Raw genomic sequence first — 16,392 nt, forward strand, 5'->3', positions numbered from 1 at the left:
AGTTGCAGAATAAACAGAGACTAGTTAAGGGTGAAGTGACGATGTGTGTTGGAAGTGGTTCCAAGATTGATATGATCATCACCGCACACTCCCTATACTTTCGGGATTAGTGTTGAACCTGAATAAGTGTTATTTGGTGTTTGCGTTGAGCATGAATATGATTTGATCATGTTTATTGTAATACGGTTATTCATTTAAGTAAGAGAATAAATTGTTGTTCTGTTTACATGAATAAAACCTTATATGGTTACACACCCAATGAAAATAGTTCGTTGGATCTCGATCGTAGTGATACACATAATCATAATATTGAAACCAAAATATGCAAAGTTAATAATGATAGTGCAAACTTAGTTGTAGCACTGCCGTTTAGGTCATATTGGTGTAAAGCGCATGAAGAAACTCCATGCTGATGGGATTTTGGAATCACTTGATTATGAATCACTTGATGCTTGCGAACCATGCCTCATGGGCAAGATGACTAAGAATCCGTTCTCCGGAGCGAGCAACTGACTTATTGGAAATAATACATACTGATGTATGCGGTCCGATGAGTGTTAACGCTCACGGCAAGTATCGTTATTTTCTGAACTTCACAGATGATTTGAGCATATATGGGTATATCTACTTGATGAAACATAAGTCTGAAACATTTGAAAAGTTCAAAGAATTTCAGAGTGAAGTGGAAAATCATCGTGACAAGAAAATAAAGTTTCTACGATCTGATTGCGGAGACAAATATTTGAGTTACGAGTTTGGTCTTCAATTAAAACAATGTGGAATAGTTTCACAAACTCATGCCACATGGAACACCACAGCATAATGGTGTGTCCGAACGTCATAACCGTACTTTATTGGATATAGTGCAACCTATGATGTCTCTTACCGATCTACCACTATCGTTTTGGGGTTATGCATTAGAGACAGCTGCATTCACGTTAAAAGGGCACCATCTAAATCTGTTGAGACGACACCGTATGAACTGTGGTTTGGCAAGAAACCAAAGTTGTCGTTTCTCAAAGTTTGGGGTTGCAATGCTTATGTGGAAAAGTTTCATCCTGATAAGCTCAAACCCAAATCGGAAAAGTGTGTCTTCATAGGATACCCAAAAAGTTACTGTTGCGTACACCTTCTATCACAGATCCAAAGGCAAGACATTCGTTGCTAAGAATGGATCCTTTCTAGAGAAGGAGGTTCTCTCGAAAGAAGTGAGTGGGAGGAAAGTAGAACTTGATAAGGTAATTGTACCTTCTCCCTTATTGGAAAGTAGTTCATCACAGAAATCTGTTCCTGTGACTACTAGACCAATTAGTGAGGAAGCTAATGATGATGAGCATGTAACTTCAGATCAAGTTACTACCGAATCTCATAGGTAAACCAGAGTGAGATCCGCACCAGAGTGGTACGGTAATCCTGTTCTGGAGGTCATGCTACTTGACCATGACGAACCTACGAACTATGAAGAAGCGATGCTGAGCCCAGATTCCGCAAAATGGCTTGAGGCCATGAAATCTGAGATGGGATCCATGTATGAGAACAAAGTATGGACTTTGGTTGACTTGCCCGATGATCGGCAAGCAATTGAGAATAAATGGATCTTCAAGAGGAAGACGGACGCTGATAGTAGTGTTACTATCTACAAAGCTAGAATTGTCGCAAAAGGTTTTCGACAAGTTCAAGGTGTTGACTACGATGAGAGTTTCTCACTCGTATCTATGCTTAAGTCTGTCCGAATCATGTTAGCAATTGCCGCATTTTATGAAATCTGGCAAATGGATAAAAAAACTGCATTCCTTAATAGATTTATTAAAGAAGAGTTGTATATGATACAACCAGAAGGTTTTGTCAATCCTAAAGGTGCTAACAAAATATGCAAGCTCCAGCGATCCATCTATGGACTGGTGCAAGCATCTCGGAGTTGGAATATATGCTTTGATAAGATGATCAAAGCATATAGTTTTATACAGACTTGCGATGAAGCCTGTATTTACAAGAAAGTGAGTGGGAGCACTACAACATTTCTGATAAGTATATGTGAATGACATATTGTTGATCGGAAATAATGTAGAATTATTCTGCAAAGCATAAAGGAGTGTTTGAAAGGAATTTTCCAAAGAAAGACCTCGGTGAAGGTGCTGACATATTGAACATCAAGATCTATAGAGATAGATCAAGACGCTTGATAAGTTTTTTTCAATGAGTACATACCTTGACAAGATTTTGAAGTAGTTCAAAATAGAACAGTCAAAGAAAGAGTTCTTGTCTGTGTTACAAGGTGTGAAATTGAGTAAGACTCAAAACCCGACCACGACAAAAGATAGAAAGAGAATGAAAGTCATTCCCTATGCCTCAGCCATAGGTTCTATAAAGTATGCCATGCTATGTACCAGATCTATTGTATACCCTACACTGATTTTGGCAAGGTAGTACAATAGTGATCTAGGAGTAGATCACTGGACAGCGGTCAAAATTATCCTTAGTGGAATAAGGATATGTTTCTCGATTATGGAGGTGACAAAAAGGTTCGTCGTAAAGGGTTACGTCGATGCAAGTTTTGACACTAATCCAGATGACTCTAAGTCTCAATCTGGATACATATTGAAAGTGGGAGCAATTAGCTAGAGTAGCTCTGTGCAGAGCATTGTTGACATAAAAATTTGCAAAATACATACGGATCTGAATGTGGCAGACCTGTTGACTAAACTTCTCTCACAAGCAAAACATGATCACACCTTAGTACTCTTTGGGTGTTAATCGCATAGCGATGTGAACTAGATTACTGAATCTAGTAAACCCTTTGGGTGTTGGTCACATGAAGATGTGAACTAATCACATAAAGATGTGAACTATTAGTGTTAAATCACATGGTGATGTGAACTAGATTATTGACTCTAGTGCAAGTGGGAGACTGAAGGAAATATGCCCTAGAGGCAATACTAAAGTTAAGATTTATTTCCTTATATCATGATAAATGTTTATTATTCATGCTAGAATTTTATTAACCGGAAACATAATACATGTGTGAATACATAGACAAACAGAGTGTCACTAGTATGCCTCTACTTGACTAGCTCGTTAATCAAAGATGGTTATGTTTCCTAACCATGGACAAAGAGTTGTTATTTGATTAACGGGATCACATCATTAGGTGAATGATCTGATTGACATGACCCATTCCATTAGCTTAGCACCCGATCGTTTAGTATGTTGCTATTGCTTTCTTCATGACTTATACATGTTCCTATGACTGAGATTATGCAACTCCCGTTTGCCAGAGGAACACTTTGTGTGCTACCAAATGTCACAACGTAACTGGGTGATTATAAAGGAGCTCTACAGGTGTCTCCAAAGGTACATGTTGGGTTGGCATATTTCGAGATTAGGATTTGTCACTCCGATTGTCGGAGAGGTATCTCTGGGCCCTCTCGGTAATGCACATCACTTAAGCCTTGCAAGCATTACAACTAATGAGTTAGTTACGGGATGATGTATTACAGAACGAGTAAAGAGACTTGCCGGTAACGAGATTGAACTAGGTATAGGATACCGACGATCAAATCTCGGGCAAGTAACATACCGATGACAAAGGGAACAACGTATATTGTTATGCGGTCTGACCGATAAAAGATCTTCGTAGAATATGTAGGAGCCAATATGAGCATCCAGGTTCCGCTATTGGTTATTGACCGGAGATGTGTCTCGGTCATGTCTACATTGTTCTCGAACCCGTAGGGTCCGCACGCTTAAGGTTTCGATGACAGTTATATTATGAGTTTATGAGTTTTGATGTACCGAAGTTAGTTCGGAGTCCCGGATGTGATCACGGACATGACGAGGAGTCTCAAAATGGTCGAGACATAAAGATTGATATATTGGACGGCTATATTCGGACATCGGAAGTGTTCCGGGGAAGTTTCAGATAAAACCGGAGCACCGGGGGGTTACCGGAACCCCCTGGGGGGTTAATGGGCCTCATGGGCCTAAAGTGGAGAATAGGAGGGGCTGCTAGGGCAGGCCGCGCGCCCCCTCTCCCCCTAGTCCGAATTGGACAAGGAGGGAGGGGCGGCGCCCCCCCTTTTTCCTTCTCTCCTTCCCCCTCTCCTACTTGGACAAGGAAAGGGAAGGGAGTCCTACTCCCGGTAGGAGTAGGACTCCTCCTGCGCGCCTCCTACTAGGGCCGGCCACACCCCCCTTGGATCCTTTATATACGGAGGCAAGGGGCACCCCTAGACACACAAGTTGATCCACGTGATCATATTCTTAGCCGTGTGCGGTGCCCCCTTCCACCATAGTCCTCGATAATATTGTAGCGGTGCTTAGGCGAAGCCCTGCGATAGTAGTACATCAAGATCGTCACCACGCCGTCGTGCTGACGGAACTCTTCCCCGACACTTTGCTGGATCGGAGTCCGGGGATCGTCATCGAGCTGAACGTGTGCTAGAACTCGAAGGTGCCGTAGTTTCGGTGCTTGATCGGTCGGGCCGCGAAGACGTACGACTACATCAACCAAGTTAACGCTTCCGTTGTCGATCTACAAGGGTACGTAGATCACACTCTCCCCCTCTCGTTGCTATGCATCACCATGATCTTGCGTGTGCGTAGGAAATTTTTTGAAATTACTACGAAACCCAACATATATATCATATAGATTTTTGTTATTGTAAATGTTCTTATATTTTTGACAAACTTGATCAAACTTTATACAGTTTGAATTCAGTGAAAGCTAATATGCGTAATAAATAAAAATGAAGGGAGTACTATAGTATGATACTGCACATTCTAGTACATGATACTCCCTCCTTCCATTTATATAGGGCCTAATCCGTTTTTTAAGACCTGGTAAAGCAGTACGTCGGGCTGCTGCACCTCCACTTGGGCTCGCTACACGTCTTCGAGGTGTCGACCCCGGAGTACGCGCGCGAGGTGCTCCAGGCACAGGACTGCGACTTCTGGTACGGCGTTCGCGCACCCAGGGAATTGTTTGCGTGTATAATATGTTGGTGAATGCAGGACATGTTGTTTGGCGGGCCGGACATGGTGGCATTCACAATTGAGTGGGCGATGGCAGAATTGATTCATAGCCCATCACCCTTCTGCGACTACAGCAGGAGCTCGATGATGTTGTGGGGCTTGAACGTGAATGAATCTGACCTTCGCAAGCTCCCCTTCCTTAAGTGTGTCGTCATGGAGATGCTCCGTATGCACCCGCCGATCCCAATTCACAATCATGGGACCATCAAAGGCTGTGTCCTTGGTGGCTACTTAGTGCCCAGGGGCTCCTTCGTCTTCATCAATGCATGGGCGATCAACCGTGGTGGTGATGCGTGGAAGGACCCTGACCGTGATGGTGATAAAATTGCAAAACAAAATAAAAGGAATAAAATTGCAGCAAAGGAATTTTGTTTATTTATAATGTGATTAAAGTAGACCCGGGGCCATAGTTTTCACTAGAGGTTTCTCTCTTGAACACAAAGCATACGGTGGGTGAACAAATTACTATTGGGCAATTGATGGAAAAGCGTATAGTTATGACGATATCCAAGTCAATGATCATGTATATAAGCATCATGTCCGAGACAAGTAGACAGACTCCTGCCTGCATCTACTACTATTGCTCCACCAATCGACCGATATCCAGCATGCACCTATAGTATTAAGTTCATGAAAAACAAAGTAACGCCTTAAGCAAAGATGACATGATGTAGACAAAGTAAACTCAATCAATATGAACAAACCCCATCGTTTTGCCCTTAATGACAGCAGTACAAATACGTGTCTTGTCACCTTCTTTCACTGGGATATAGAGCACTGCAAGATTGAACCCATCACAAAGCACCTCTTCCAGTGAAGATAAATCAATCTAGTTGGCCAAACCAAACGGTAGATCGGAGAGAAATACAAAGCTATAACAATCATGCATAATAAAGTTCAGAAAAGACTCAATTACTTCTTATGAATATTCAGGTCATAAACTCACAATTCATCGGATCCCAACAAACACACCGCAAAAGAAGATTACATTGAATAGAACTCCAAGAACATCAAGGAGAACATTGGATTGAAGATCTAACAGAGAGAAGAAGCCATCTAACTACTTGCTATGAACATGTAGGTCTATGGTGAACTACTCATGCATCATTGGAAGGCAGCAAGGATGATGTAGAAGCCCTCTATGATCGATTCCCCCTCCGGCAGAGTACCGCAAAAGGCCTTCAGATGGGATTGCGGAAGAACAGAAACTTGCGACGGCGGAAAAAGGTTTTGAGAGTTACCACCGGTGAAATTATGTATGTGAGAGTTACACTTGGTGAAATTATGAACACCGGTCTAGTTTATAGCATAAGAATGACCTTCCAACAACTTCTATACACAATTTTATTTTCAGTTTTGTTTATTCCAAAAATAAAAAAAATATTATCTACCATTTTATCTTTTAGTTATCTTATGCAACTAGCAAGACTAACAAGGTTGACACCCTTGTTGGCACTGCTAGAGACACACGTGAAGTTTTATTTTTTGTTGCAGACATTACCACTATTGCTGGGACATCACCTCTATGGATTGATACCTTATTTTCTCATTGAGGAAAAAGTTTGTTACCTGCTACAAACTCCTACACCAGGGAACTCAAAATCGTTACTATAAGAAAGGAGCATGTCCCCATCAACATTGTTCCTTTTTATCGCGTGCTTGTCAGGAGACACTTGACAAAAAATTTGTATTTTCTATTTTTCCTATGATATATTCTTTGTCGAGTGCCTGATAAACATCACTCAGGAATCATTTTTTATTTTATTTTTCATTCCCCCCTCTCTTTCCTAGCGTTTCTCTTTTTCTCTCTTTCCGTCCATCTCCTCGTCTCAATGTTTTGTCGACACCTCTCCCCGGCCCTGTTCTGCAACATCCTTATCCTATAAAATGCCCTCACCCATATGTTCTGTTGCATCAGTGTGTTAGCCTCTCTCCCATCCTTTTCTCCAGACATGTCTTTCGATCCTTCTATTCATGGGTTTACTCCTTTGATGTCTCATGAGATTCTGAGAAGTGCTATTAGAATGAATTAGGCTTATATTAGAGGGTGGGGTTCAGTAGTTCCACTTGAGGAGTATTGAGGAAATCTAGCATAGGGCACCCTAAAAGGAACCCTGGGGGGAATACAAGTAGAACCTCTGAGGTTGCATGATAGGTGGAACAGGGTGCTTAAACTCAAAACATGGAGGCGCGCCTTCATATGTTACCTGCGAACACTTCATCGCTAGTAATAAGGTTTCCACTAAAGGATTACACCCACCACATTAAGGTAAATTATATTACGAACTCAATTAGTTAGAAGGTAGTGTCATAGTTCTAATTGTCGGTCTTATTATTGTTTGTAATGTGTAGTGGTATCCCGCGAATGCACAATTGTTAGCACAAAGAGATCCATAACTTTGAGCGGATGAAGCTACTATGGGGTGGATCCGATATTGTTCATCAATGTAAGTGTCCTGCATCATCGAAGGGAGGTACATCGTCAAATGGTGGTGCAAGCTCAAAGACCAGTTTATTAGGTAAGACTGCTACAAAACAAGACAACGTTGATGGCTTTTTGCCCAACAAACATTGGGTCCCAACAAATGGTACGATACTACTACACGATTGCCTATAGCCCAATTCACCAGTGACAAGCACGTAAAATGGTCATCATTGGAAACTTGTAAAATACCAGTGGCATGCATCTGTGGCCAGTTGCCAGTACCGAGGCCTTATCAGTGGCGCATGGTAAATAATGCTCGCCACCAACAACTTTTCAACTATACCAGTGGCTGATGACCCACAAGTATAGGGGGATCTATCGTCATCCTTTTAATAAGTAAGAGTGTCGAACTCAACGAGGAGCAGAAGGAAATGACAAGCGGTTTATAGGAAGGTATTCTCTGCAAGCGCTGAAATTATCGGTAACAGATAGTTTTGTGATAAGGTAATTTGTAACGGATAACAAGTAACAAAAGTAAACAAGGTGCAACAAGGTGGCCCAATCCTTTTTGTAGCAAAAGACAAGCCAGGACAAATTCTTATATAAAGGAAAGCGCTCCCGAGGACACATGGGAATTATCGTCAAGCTAGTTTTCATCACGCTCATATGATTCGCGTTCGGTACTTTGATAATTTGATATGTGGGTGGACCGGTGCTTGGGTACTGCCCTTCCTTGGACAAGCATCACACTTATGATTAAACCCTCTTGCAAGCATCTGCAACTACAAAAGAAGTATGAAGGTAAACCTAACCATAGCATGAAACATGTGGATCCAAATCAGCCCCTTACGAAGCAACGCATAAACTAGGGTTTAAGCTTCTGTCACTCTAGCAATCCATCATCTACTTATTACTTCCCAATGCCTTCCCCTAGGCCTAAATAATGGTGAAGTGTCATGTAGTCGACGTTCACATAACACCACTAGAGGAAAGACAACATACATCTCATCAAAATATCAAACGAATACCAAATTCACATGACTACTTATAGCAAGACTTCTCCCATGTCCTCAGGAACAAACGTAACTACTCACAAATAATATTCATGTTCATAATCAGAGGGGTATTAATATGCATAAAGGATCTAAACATATGATCTTCCACCAAATAAACCAACTAGCATCAACTACAAGGAGTAATCAACACTACTAGCAACCCACAGGTACCAAACTGAGGTTTTGTGACAAAGATCGGATACAAGAGATGAACTAGGGTTTGAGAGAAGATGGTGCTGGTGTAGATGTTGATGGAGATTGACCCCCTCCCGATGAGAGGATCGATGGTGATGACGATGGTGATGATTTCCCCCTCCTGGAGGGATGTTTCCCCGGCAGAACAGCTCCTCCGGAGCCCTAGATTGGTTCCACCAAGGTTCCGCCTCGAGACGGCGGCGCTTCGTCCCGAAAGCTTTCTCCTGATTTTTTCCAGGGCGAAAGACTTCATATAGAAAAATATGGGCACCGGAGGCCTGCCAGGGGGCCCACGAGACAGGGGCGCGCCCAGGGGGGTAGGGCGCGCCCCCACCCTCGTGGATGGTGGGTGGCCCCCTCTGGTGCTTTCTTCGACCAATATTTTTTATATATTCCAAAACTGACTTCCGTGGAGTTTCAGGACTTTTGGAGTTTTGCAAAATAGGTCTCTAATATTTGCTCCTTTTCTAGCCCAGAATTCCAGCTGCCGGCATTCTCCCTCTCCATGCAAACCTTGTAAAATAAGAGAGAATAGGCATACGTATTGTGACATAATGTGTAATAATAGCCCATAATGCAATAAATATCGATATAAAAGCATGATGCAAAATGGACGTATCAACTCCCCCAAGCTTAGACCTCGCTTGTCCTCAAGCGAAAGCCGATAATGAAAAATATGTCCACATGTTTAGAGATAGAGGCGTCGATAAAATAAAATACAGACATGAGGGCATCATGATCATTCTTAGAACAACAACATATATATATTGTCATATGATGTCTTATGCTAAAGTAACAATCTATTCACAATGTGAAATATGAATCAGAAACTTCATTGAAAACTAACAAACTATAATCTCAGTCATTGAAGCAATTGCAATTTATCATAACATCGGAAATAGTCAATATAAGAGCTTTTCAGCAAGTCCACATACTCAACTATCATTTAGTCTTTCACAATTGCTAATACTCACGCAATACTTATGAGTATGAAGCTTTAATCGGACACAAAGAAAGATAGTGGCTTATAGTTTTGCCTCCCAGCCTTTTACCTCAAGGGTAATGTCAACAATAATAGTTTATGATGACTTACATCCAATTAGCTATATATATCAGGATCTTTCCCACACACAGTGCTTGCCAAAGGATAAAATGTAAAAAGGAAAGGTAAAGATCACCATGACTCTTGTATAAAGTATAGGACAAAAATAAAAGATAGGCCCTTTGTAGAGGGAAGCAGAGGTTGTCATGTGTTTTTATGGTTGGATGCACGAAATCTTAATGCAAAAGAACGTCACTTTATATTGCCACTTGTGATATGGACCTTTATTATGCACTCCGTCGCTTTTATTTCTTCCACATCACAAGATCGTATAAAGCTTATTTCCTCCACACTAATAGATCATACATATTTAGAGAGCAATTTTTATTTCTTGCAACAATGACAACTTACTTGAAGGATCTTACTCAATCCATAGGCAGATATGATGGACTCTCATGGCAAAATTGGGTTTAAGGATATTTGGAAGCACAAGTAGTATCTCTACTTGGTGCAAAGAATTTGGCTAGCATGAGGGGGAAAGGCAAGCTCAACATGTTGGATGATCCATGACAATATAGTTTATTTCGGATGTAAGAAAACATAATCCATTACGTTGTCTTCCTTGTCCAACATCAACCTTTTAGCATGCCATATCTTAATGAGTGCTCACAATCATAAAAGATGTCCAAGATAGTATATTTATATGTGAAAACCTCTCTTTCTTTATTACTTCCTATTAATTGCAACGATGACTAAAACTATGTTTGTTAACTCTCAACAACTTTTATTCATCATACTCTTTATATGTGAAGTCATTACTCTCCATAAGATAAATATGATCTCTTCATTTCTTTTTATTCTTTCTCTTTTTTCTCAAGATCATAGCAAGATAACCAAGCCCTTGACTCAAAACTAATCTTTATTATATATATATAGCTTAGGGACTCGATTTCATAGAAGGATCATAAAGCAAAACTCAAAACTAGATCGTACTAAACTTTATTCTACTAGATCAAGATATAACCAAAAGGATCGAGCTAAGAAAAACGGTAAAGATAGAAGTGTGATGGTGATACGATACCGGGGCACTCCCCCAAGCTTGGTAGTTGCCAAGGGGAGTGCCCATACAGCTCGAAACAAAAACAGAGGATATTTGCATGGTACAATGGTCAAAACCTTCGGGAGATTATATAATGATTTTGTACCAACCAATGGAAGTATCGTGCAAGAAAACAGAGTCCGGAGGGCACACGGGGTGCCCATGAGGCAGGGGGCCGCGCCCAGGGGGTAGGGCGCGCCCTTCACCCTCGTGGATGCCTCGTGTCCTTTCCAAACTACTTCCAATTTTCCTTTTTTTCTTAAATATTCCAAAACGGAGAAAAATTGCTATTAGAACTGTTTTCGAGTCGGTTTACTTACCGTACCACATACCTCTTCCTTTTCGGAGGCAGAAACATTCTGGAAGGTGTCCCTTATATACTCCTCCGGGGTTACGGTTGCAATAACATTAGTTTCAATATTTATAGGATTACCTGAGATATAATGTTTGATTCTTTGACCGTTCACCATCCTCGGATTTGTGCCTTCGAAGTTGTTAATTTTTATGGCACCGGAACGATAGACCTCCTCGATAACGTAAGGACCTTCCCATTTAGAGAGGGGTTTTCCTGCAAAAAATCTTAAACGAGAGTTGTATAACAATACATAATCATCTACATTAAACTCACATTTTTGTATCCTTTTGTCATGCCATCTTTTAACTTTTTCTTTAAACAGTTTGGCATTTTCATAGGCCTGGGTTCTCCACTCATCAAGTGAGCTAATGTCAAATAGTCTCTTCTCACCGGCAAGTTTGAAATCATAATTGAGCTCTTTAATGGCCCAATATGCTTTATGTTCTAGTTCGAGAGGTAAGTGACATGTTTTTCCATAAACCATCTTATACGGAGACATACCCATAGGATTTTTATATGCAATTCTATAGGCCCATAATGCATCATAAAGTTTCTTGGACCAATTCTTTCTAGATTTATTAACAGTCTTTTGCAAAATTAATTTAAGCTCTCTATTGCTCAGTTCTACTTGGCCACTAGACTGTGGGTGATATGGAGATGCAATTCTATGATTAACATCATACTTAACAAGCATTTTACGAAAAGCACCATGAATAAAATGTGAACCACCATCAGTCATTAGGTATCTAGGGACTCCAAACCTCAGAAAAATAACTTCTTTAAGCATCTTAATAGAGGTGTTATGATCAGCACTACTAGTTGGAATAGCTTCTATCCACTTAGTAATGTAATCAACAATAACTAAAATATGTGTATACCCATTAGAGGAAGGAAACGGTCCCATATAATCAAAGCCCCAAACATCAAATGGTTCAATAACAAGTGAATAATTCATAGGCATTTCTTGGCGTCTACTAATATTACCAATTCTTTGGCATTCATCACAAGACAAGACAAACTTACGAGCATCCTTGAAGAGAGTACGCCAATAAAAACCGGATTGCAATACCTTATGTGGAGTTCTATCTCCAGCATGGTGTCCTCCATAAGCCTCGGAGTGACACTTGCGTAGGATCTGTTCCTATTCATGCTTAGGTACACAACATCTAATAACACCATCTACTCCTTCTTTATAAAGGTGTGGGTCATCCCAGAAGTAATGTTTTAAATATAGAAAAACTTTTTCTTTTGCTGAAAGGTGAAACTAGGTGGTATAAATTTAGCAACAATGTAATTAGCATAATCAGCATACTATGGAGCAATACGAGAAGTATTTATGACAGCCAATTGTTCATCAGGAAAGCTATCATCAATAGGTAGTGGGTCATCAAGAACATTCTATAATCTAGACAAGTTGTCTACAACGGGGTTCTCAGCTTCCTTTCTATCAATAACATGCAAATCAAATTCTTGTAGTAGGAGAACCCATCTAATAAGTCTAGGTTTAGCATCTTTCTTTTCATAAGATATTTAATAGCAGCATGATCAGTGTGAACAGTTACTTTAGAATCAACAATATAAGGTCTGAACTTATCACAAGCAAATACAACTGCTACAAAATGTTTTTCAGTAGTAGCATAATTTCTCGGGGCACTGTCTACAGTTTTACTAGCATATTGGATAACATTTAATTTCTTATCAACTCTTTGTCCTAGAACAACACCTACATCATAATCACTAGCATCGCACATAATTTCAAAGGGTAAATTCTAATCAGGTGGCTGAACAATATGTCGTGGAATTGTCACGGCAGATGTCCTAGTGTGAGGACTTAGTCGTGAGGCCAACGCATCTATGTAGTATCTTGAAGGGGTTGGTCGGAATCGAGAGACGCAAGCTTTTATCCAGGTTCGGCCCCTCACGGTGGAGGTAAAAGCCTACATCCTGCTTCATTGATATTGATGATGATGATCACGATTACAAAGGCGCTCTATCTCGAGAGCTATTGAGTTGTCTGTCTAAACCTAATTTGTCTCACCTGTGGAACCTGTCCCTCTTGGGGTGCCCTGCCCTCCTTATATATGTTGAAGGGGCGGGTTACATGACTAGTCCTAGTAGGATTAGGATTATTCTATTACAAGTGGAGTCCTAGTCTTGCTTTCTTTGTAGGAGAATATTCCTTATGCCTTTCCTCTTAAGCCGGCCTATCATCATACGAACCGGCATACTGGGCCTTGGGCCTTGTCGTCCGTCTGACCTGCCTGCCGGGTTACCAATGTGTCACCAGGCCCAGCCGGGTCATCAGTAAGTGGAGAGATCCGGGCAGGTCATTTCATGAGTCGCCAAGTTAGGGCGGGTTACTAGTGAGTCACCAAGCCCGGCCGGGTCATACTTCTGGCCGGGTTATACCACGGGGTATATCCCCGACATTAGCCCCCAATTTAATTTGGATTTATCCATGTTAAAATGATCCTGCAAAATAAACACAAGAACAAATTTGACAGGTTGTGCTCTGAGTTAAAAATTCTTGTAAGCCGACACCTGATCATCCTTAAGTCCTTGTCATTTCCTTTTTCTAGACAGTCCGGATCAATAGGCCAGCTTCATAATCAATTTGCTGACATTGGCTTCTCACAGAAATATATTATGAAAAATATTTGATTCAGCTCCCAATGCTTAACAAAAACATTGGTCTTGAAATACTCATCTGATTTTCAGCCGGCTTGTAGAACTTGTCGGTTTATCATTGCCAAAATATCCGGTTTGTAAATATTGATAGCACTGGGTCATAATTGTTGCCAACGCCGGGTCATAGTTATTGGTGACGCCGGGTCAATCTGGTTTACTCAAAACTGAGAATTTGAAGATTTTTTCCCTTATATCCATATTACCTGTAGCCCCCAAGTCTTGAGCAGAAACAAAGTGATGACTTAAGACTTGCTTCAATATAAATACTGCCACTTTGAAGAAATCCATATTGTTCATCTTAGTCACTACTAAAGGCTGAATACTCCATATATGTAGCCTCCAAGTGCCTGGTTGTCATGCTTGCAGCAACCTGAGACTTGTAATTGCCTTATACTCATAAAAACTTCAACCAGTGTAGCCCCCAAGGGCCGGGTCATTATGCAATAATGAGCAGGAACTTTATAAATATGATCATGTAGACTTGAACAACAACGTGTAGCCCCCAAAGGCCGGCTCAGTAAGATAATACTGAGCTAGGACTTTGTATATAATTCATTGATAATAACATCGTATGATGTAATCTCCACCATGGGGCTTGAACCCATGTCCATAAGGTTAAGAATTTTGTACTTTACCAACTGAGTAGTGGATCTTTCAATATAATGGACTGAGGCTTGTGTACCTTGAATTTTTGATAGGAGAAATTGGTAGCCCCCAAGGGCCGGCTCATTTAGAATGTGATGAGTCAGGTCTTCAATAAGTTGAGAAAAAAATGACTTTGCATTAGCCCCCAAGTGCCATGGTGCATGCTGGCAGTGACATGGGACTTGCATATTCGATGTAATCTCAATTTGAATAATGTAGCCCCCAAGTGCGGGGTCGTAAGCCTGCAGCGACTCGAGACTATTCCCTCCATTGTAAAAATAAATCATGTACATTAATAAAATAATAACCATTGCGCTGAAACGACTTAGAAGACCTCCATCGTAATATTGGCTATTGATAACCATAATAAAAATCCAGCCATGGTGGCTATTAAAGATTTGAAGAATATAATCCGGTTTGGAAAACGGTTCCTGTGATATTGAATCGTACTGCCGGTTTAGGATACCTGTGCAGTAAGGGTGATAACCCAATCTTTAGAAGCCAAAACTTTGAAATGTTTATGATTGTCATATATGGTGACTTATCATCCAAAGTCAAGCCGGGTTAATCGAAACCTCATACAAGCTTCAAATATGAACAAAAGGTCTCAAGACAAAACCAAAGATTATTTTCAAAAAACTTAAGCCAAACAGAGAAAAATGAGGCTTCTGATTCGAATACGATCAGTAAACCAGACCAAAAGGGGTTAAGCTAGGATTCGAATACGATCATGAAGCCCCCTAGTGGTTTTGGCATTGCGCCGATCAAGAGGGTACCGACAACTATATTCTCTTTGGTTCGAATATGACCTATGTTTGAACAGGAAGCCCCCAAATGACCTTGAGAGTTTTTTAACGACTCTGATTTGAATACGATCAAAGTCGGACCCAAAATGGGTTAAGCTATGATTCAAATACGATCAAGAAGCCCCCTAGTAGGTTTGGCATTGCGTCGATCAAGAGGGTACCGACAGCTATGTTCTCTTTGGTTCGAATACAACATATGTTTGAACAGGAAGCCCCCAAATGACATACTGACAAGTGTGGCGTTGAGCCGATCAAGAGGGATATTCACAGCTATGCTCGATGAGCAGGAAGCCCCCAAGTGACCAAGATAAGCCCATAAGGCAGGATACACATGTTTGAACCGTGCATCACAGCAGCAAGTTCTCTTTGGTAACCTTTAATTTTTTCTGAGAACTCGAACTTTGCGAGAGATAATATTATTCTTGAGCCGGAATTTTAAACCGGATTTGAGAGTTTCAGAGCTTTGTGGGAGAACAGATTTCCCTTGAACCGGATTTTAAACCGGCATTCAATATTTTGAGCCGGAAATTTTTTGACGGTCTTGATATTTTTAATATAGTAGTAGTCTCCGGGGCCGGGTTATTTTTCCCTCCAATGACCTGGAGTTCTTGCTTCACTGATACTGGCCAATTTTGCCGAGTCATGTCATTGTAGCCCCCGAGTCTCAAGATGACTCGAGGAGTTGGCTTGAGATTTTTCATACTTGGCCGTGATATAAACCGGCATAAGTTATTCAATGGCTCAGTGATATAACTTGTCCGGCACTGGAGAACTTGCAAGCCAGAGTAATTGCTCTTTTAAAGAAAGCAATATGTAAATAAAAATATACTGAATGGATTTCACCTGATATATCAGGCCAATAGTCATCCGCCGCGCAGTTGATGATCATGACGAGTCAGTCGGCCGCGGCGTTGTAAGCCGTTACGGATGAGCAAGTTGTTCTCCTCGTTGTAAGCCGGTGCGGACGCGTGAACCGGCCGTATGTTGATGCAGACCGGGCTGCAAGGACGGCGGTTTGCACATGTCCATTGAGCGGCATGACACGGACGAA

The sequence above is a fragment of the Triticum urartu genome, chromosome 7A (genome assembly GCF_056163025.1).
Source record: "Triticum urartu cultivar PI428250 chromosome 7A, HENAU_Tu73, whole genome shotgun sequence".
NCBI lineage: Eukaryota > Viridiplantae > Streptophyta > Magnoliopsida > Poales > Poaceae > Triticum > Triticum urartu.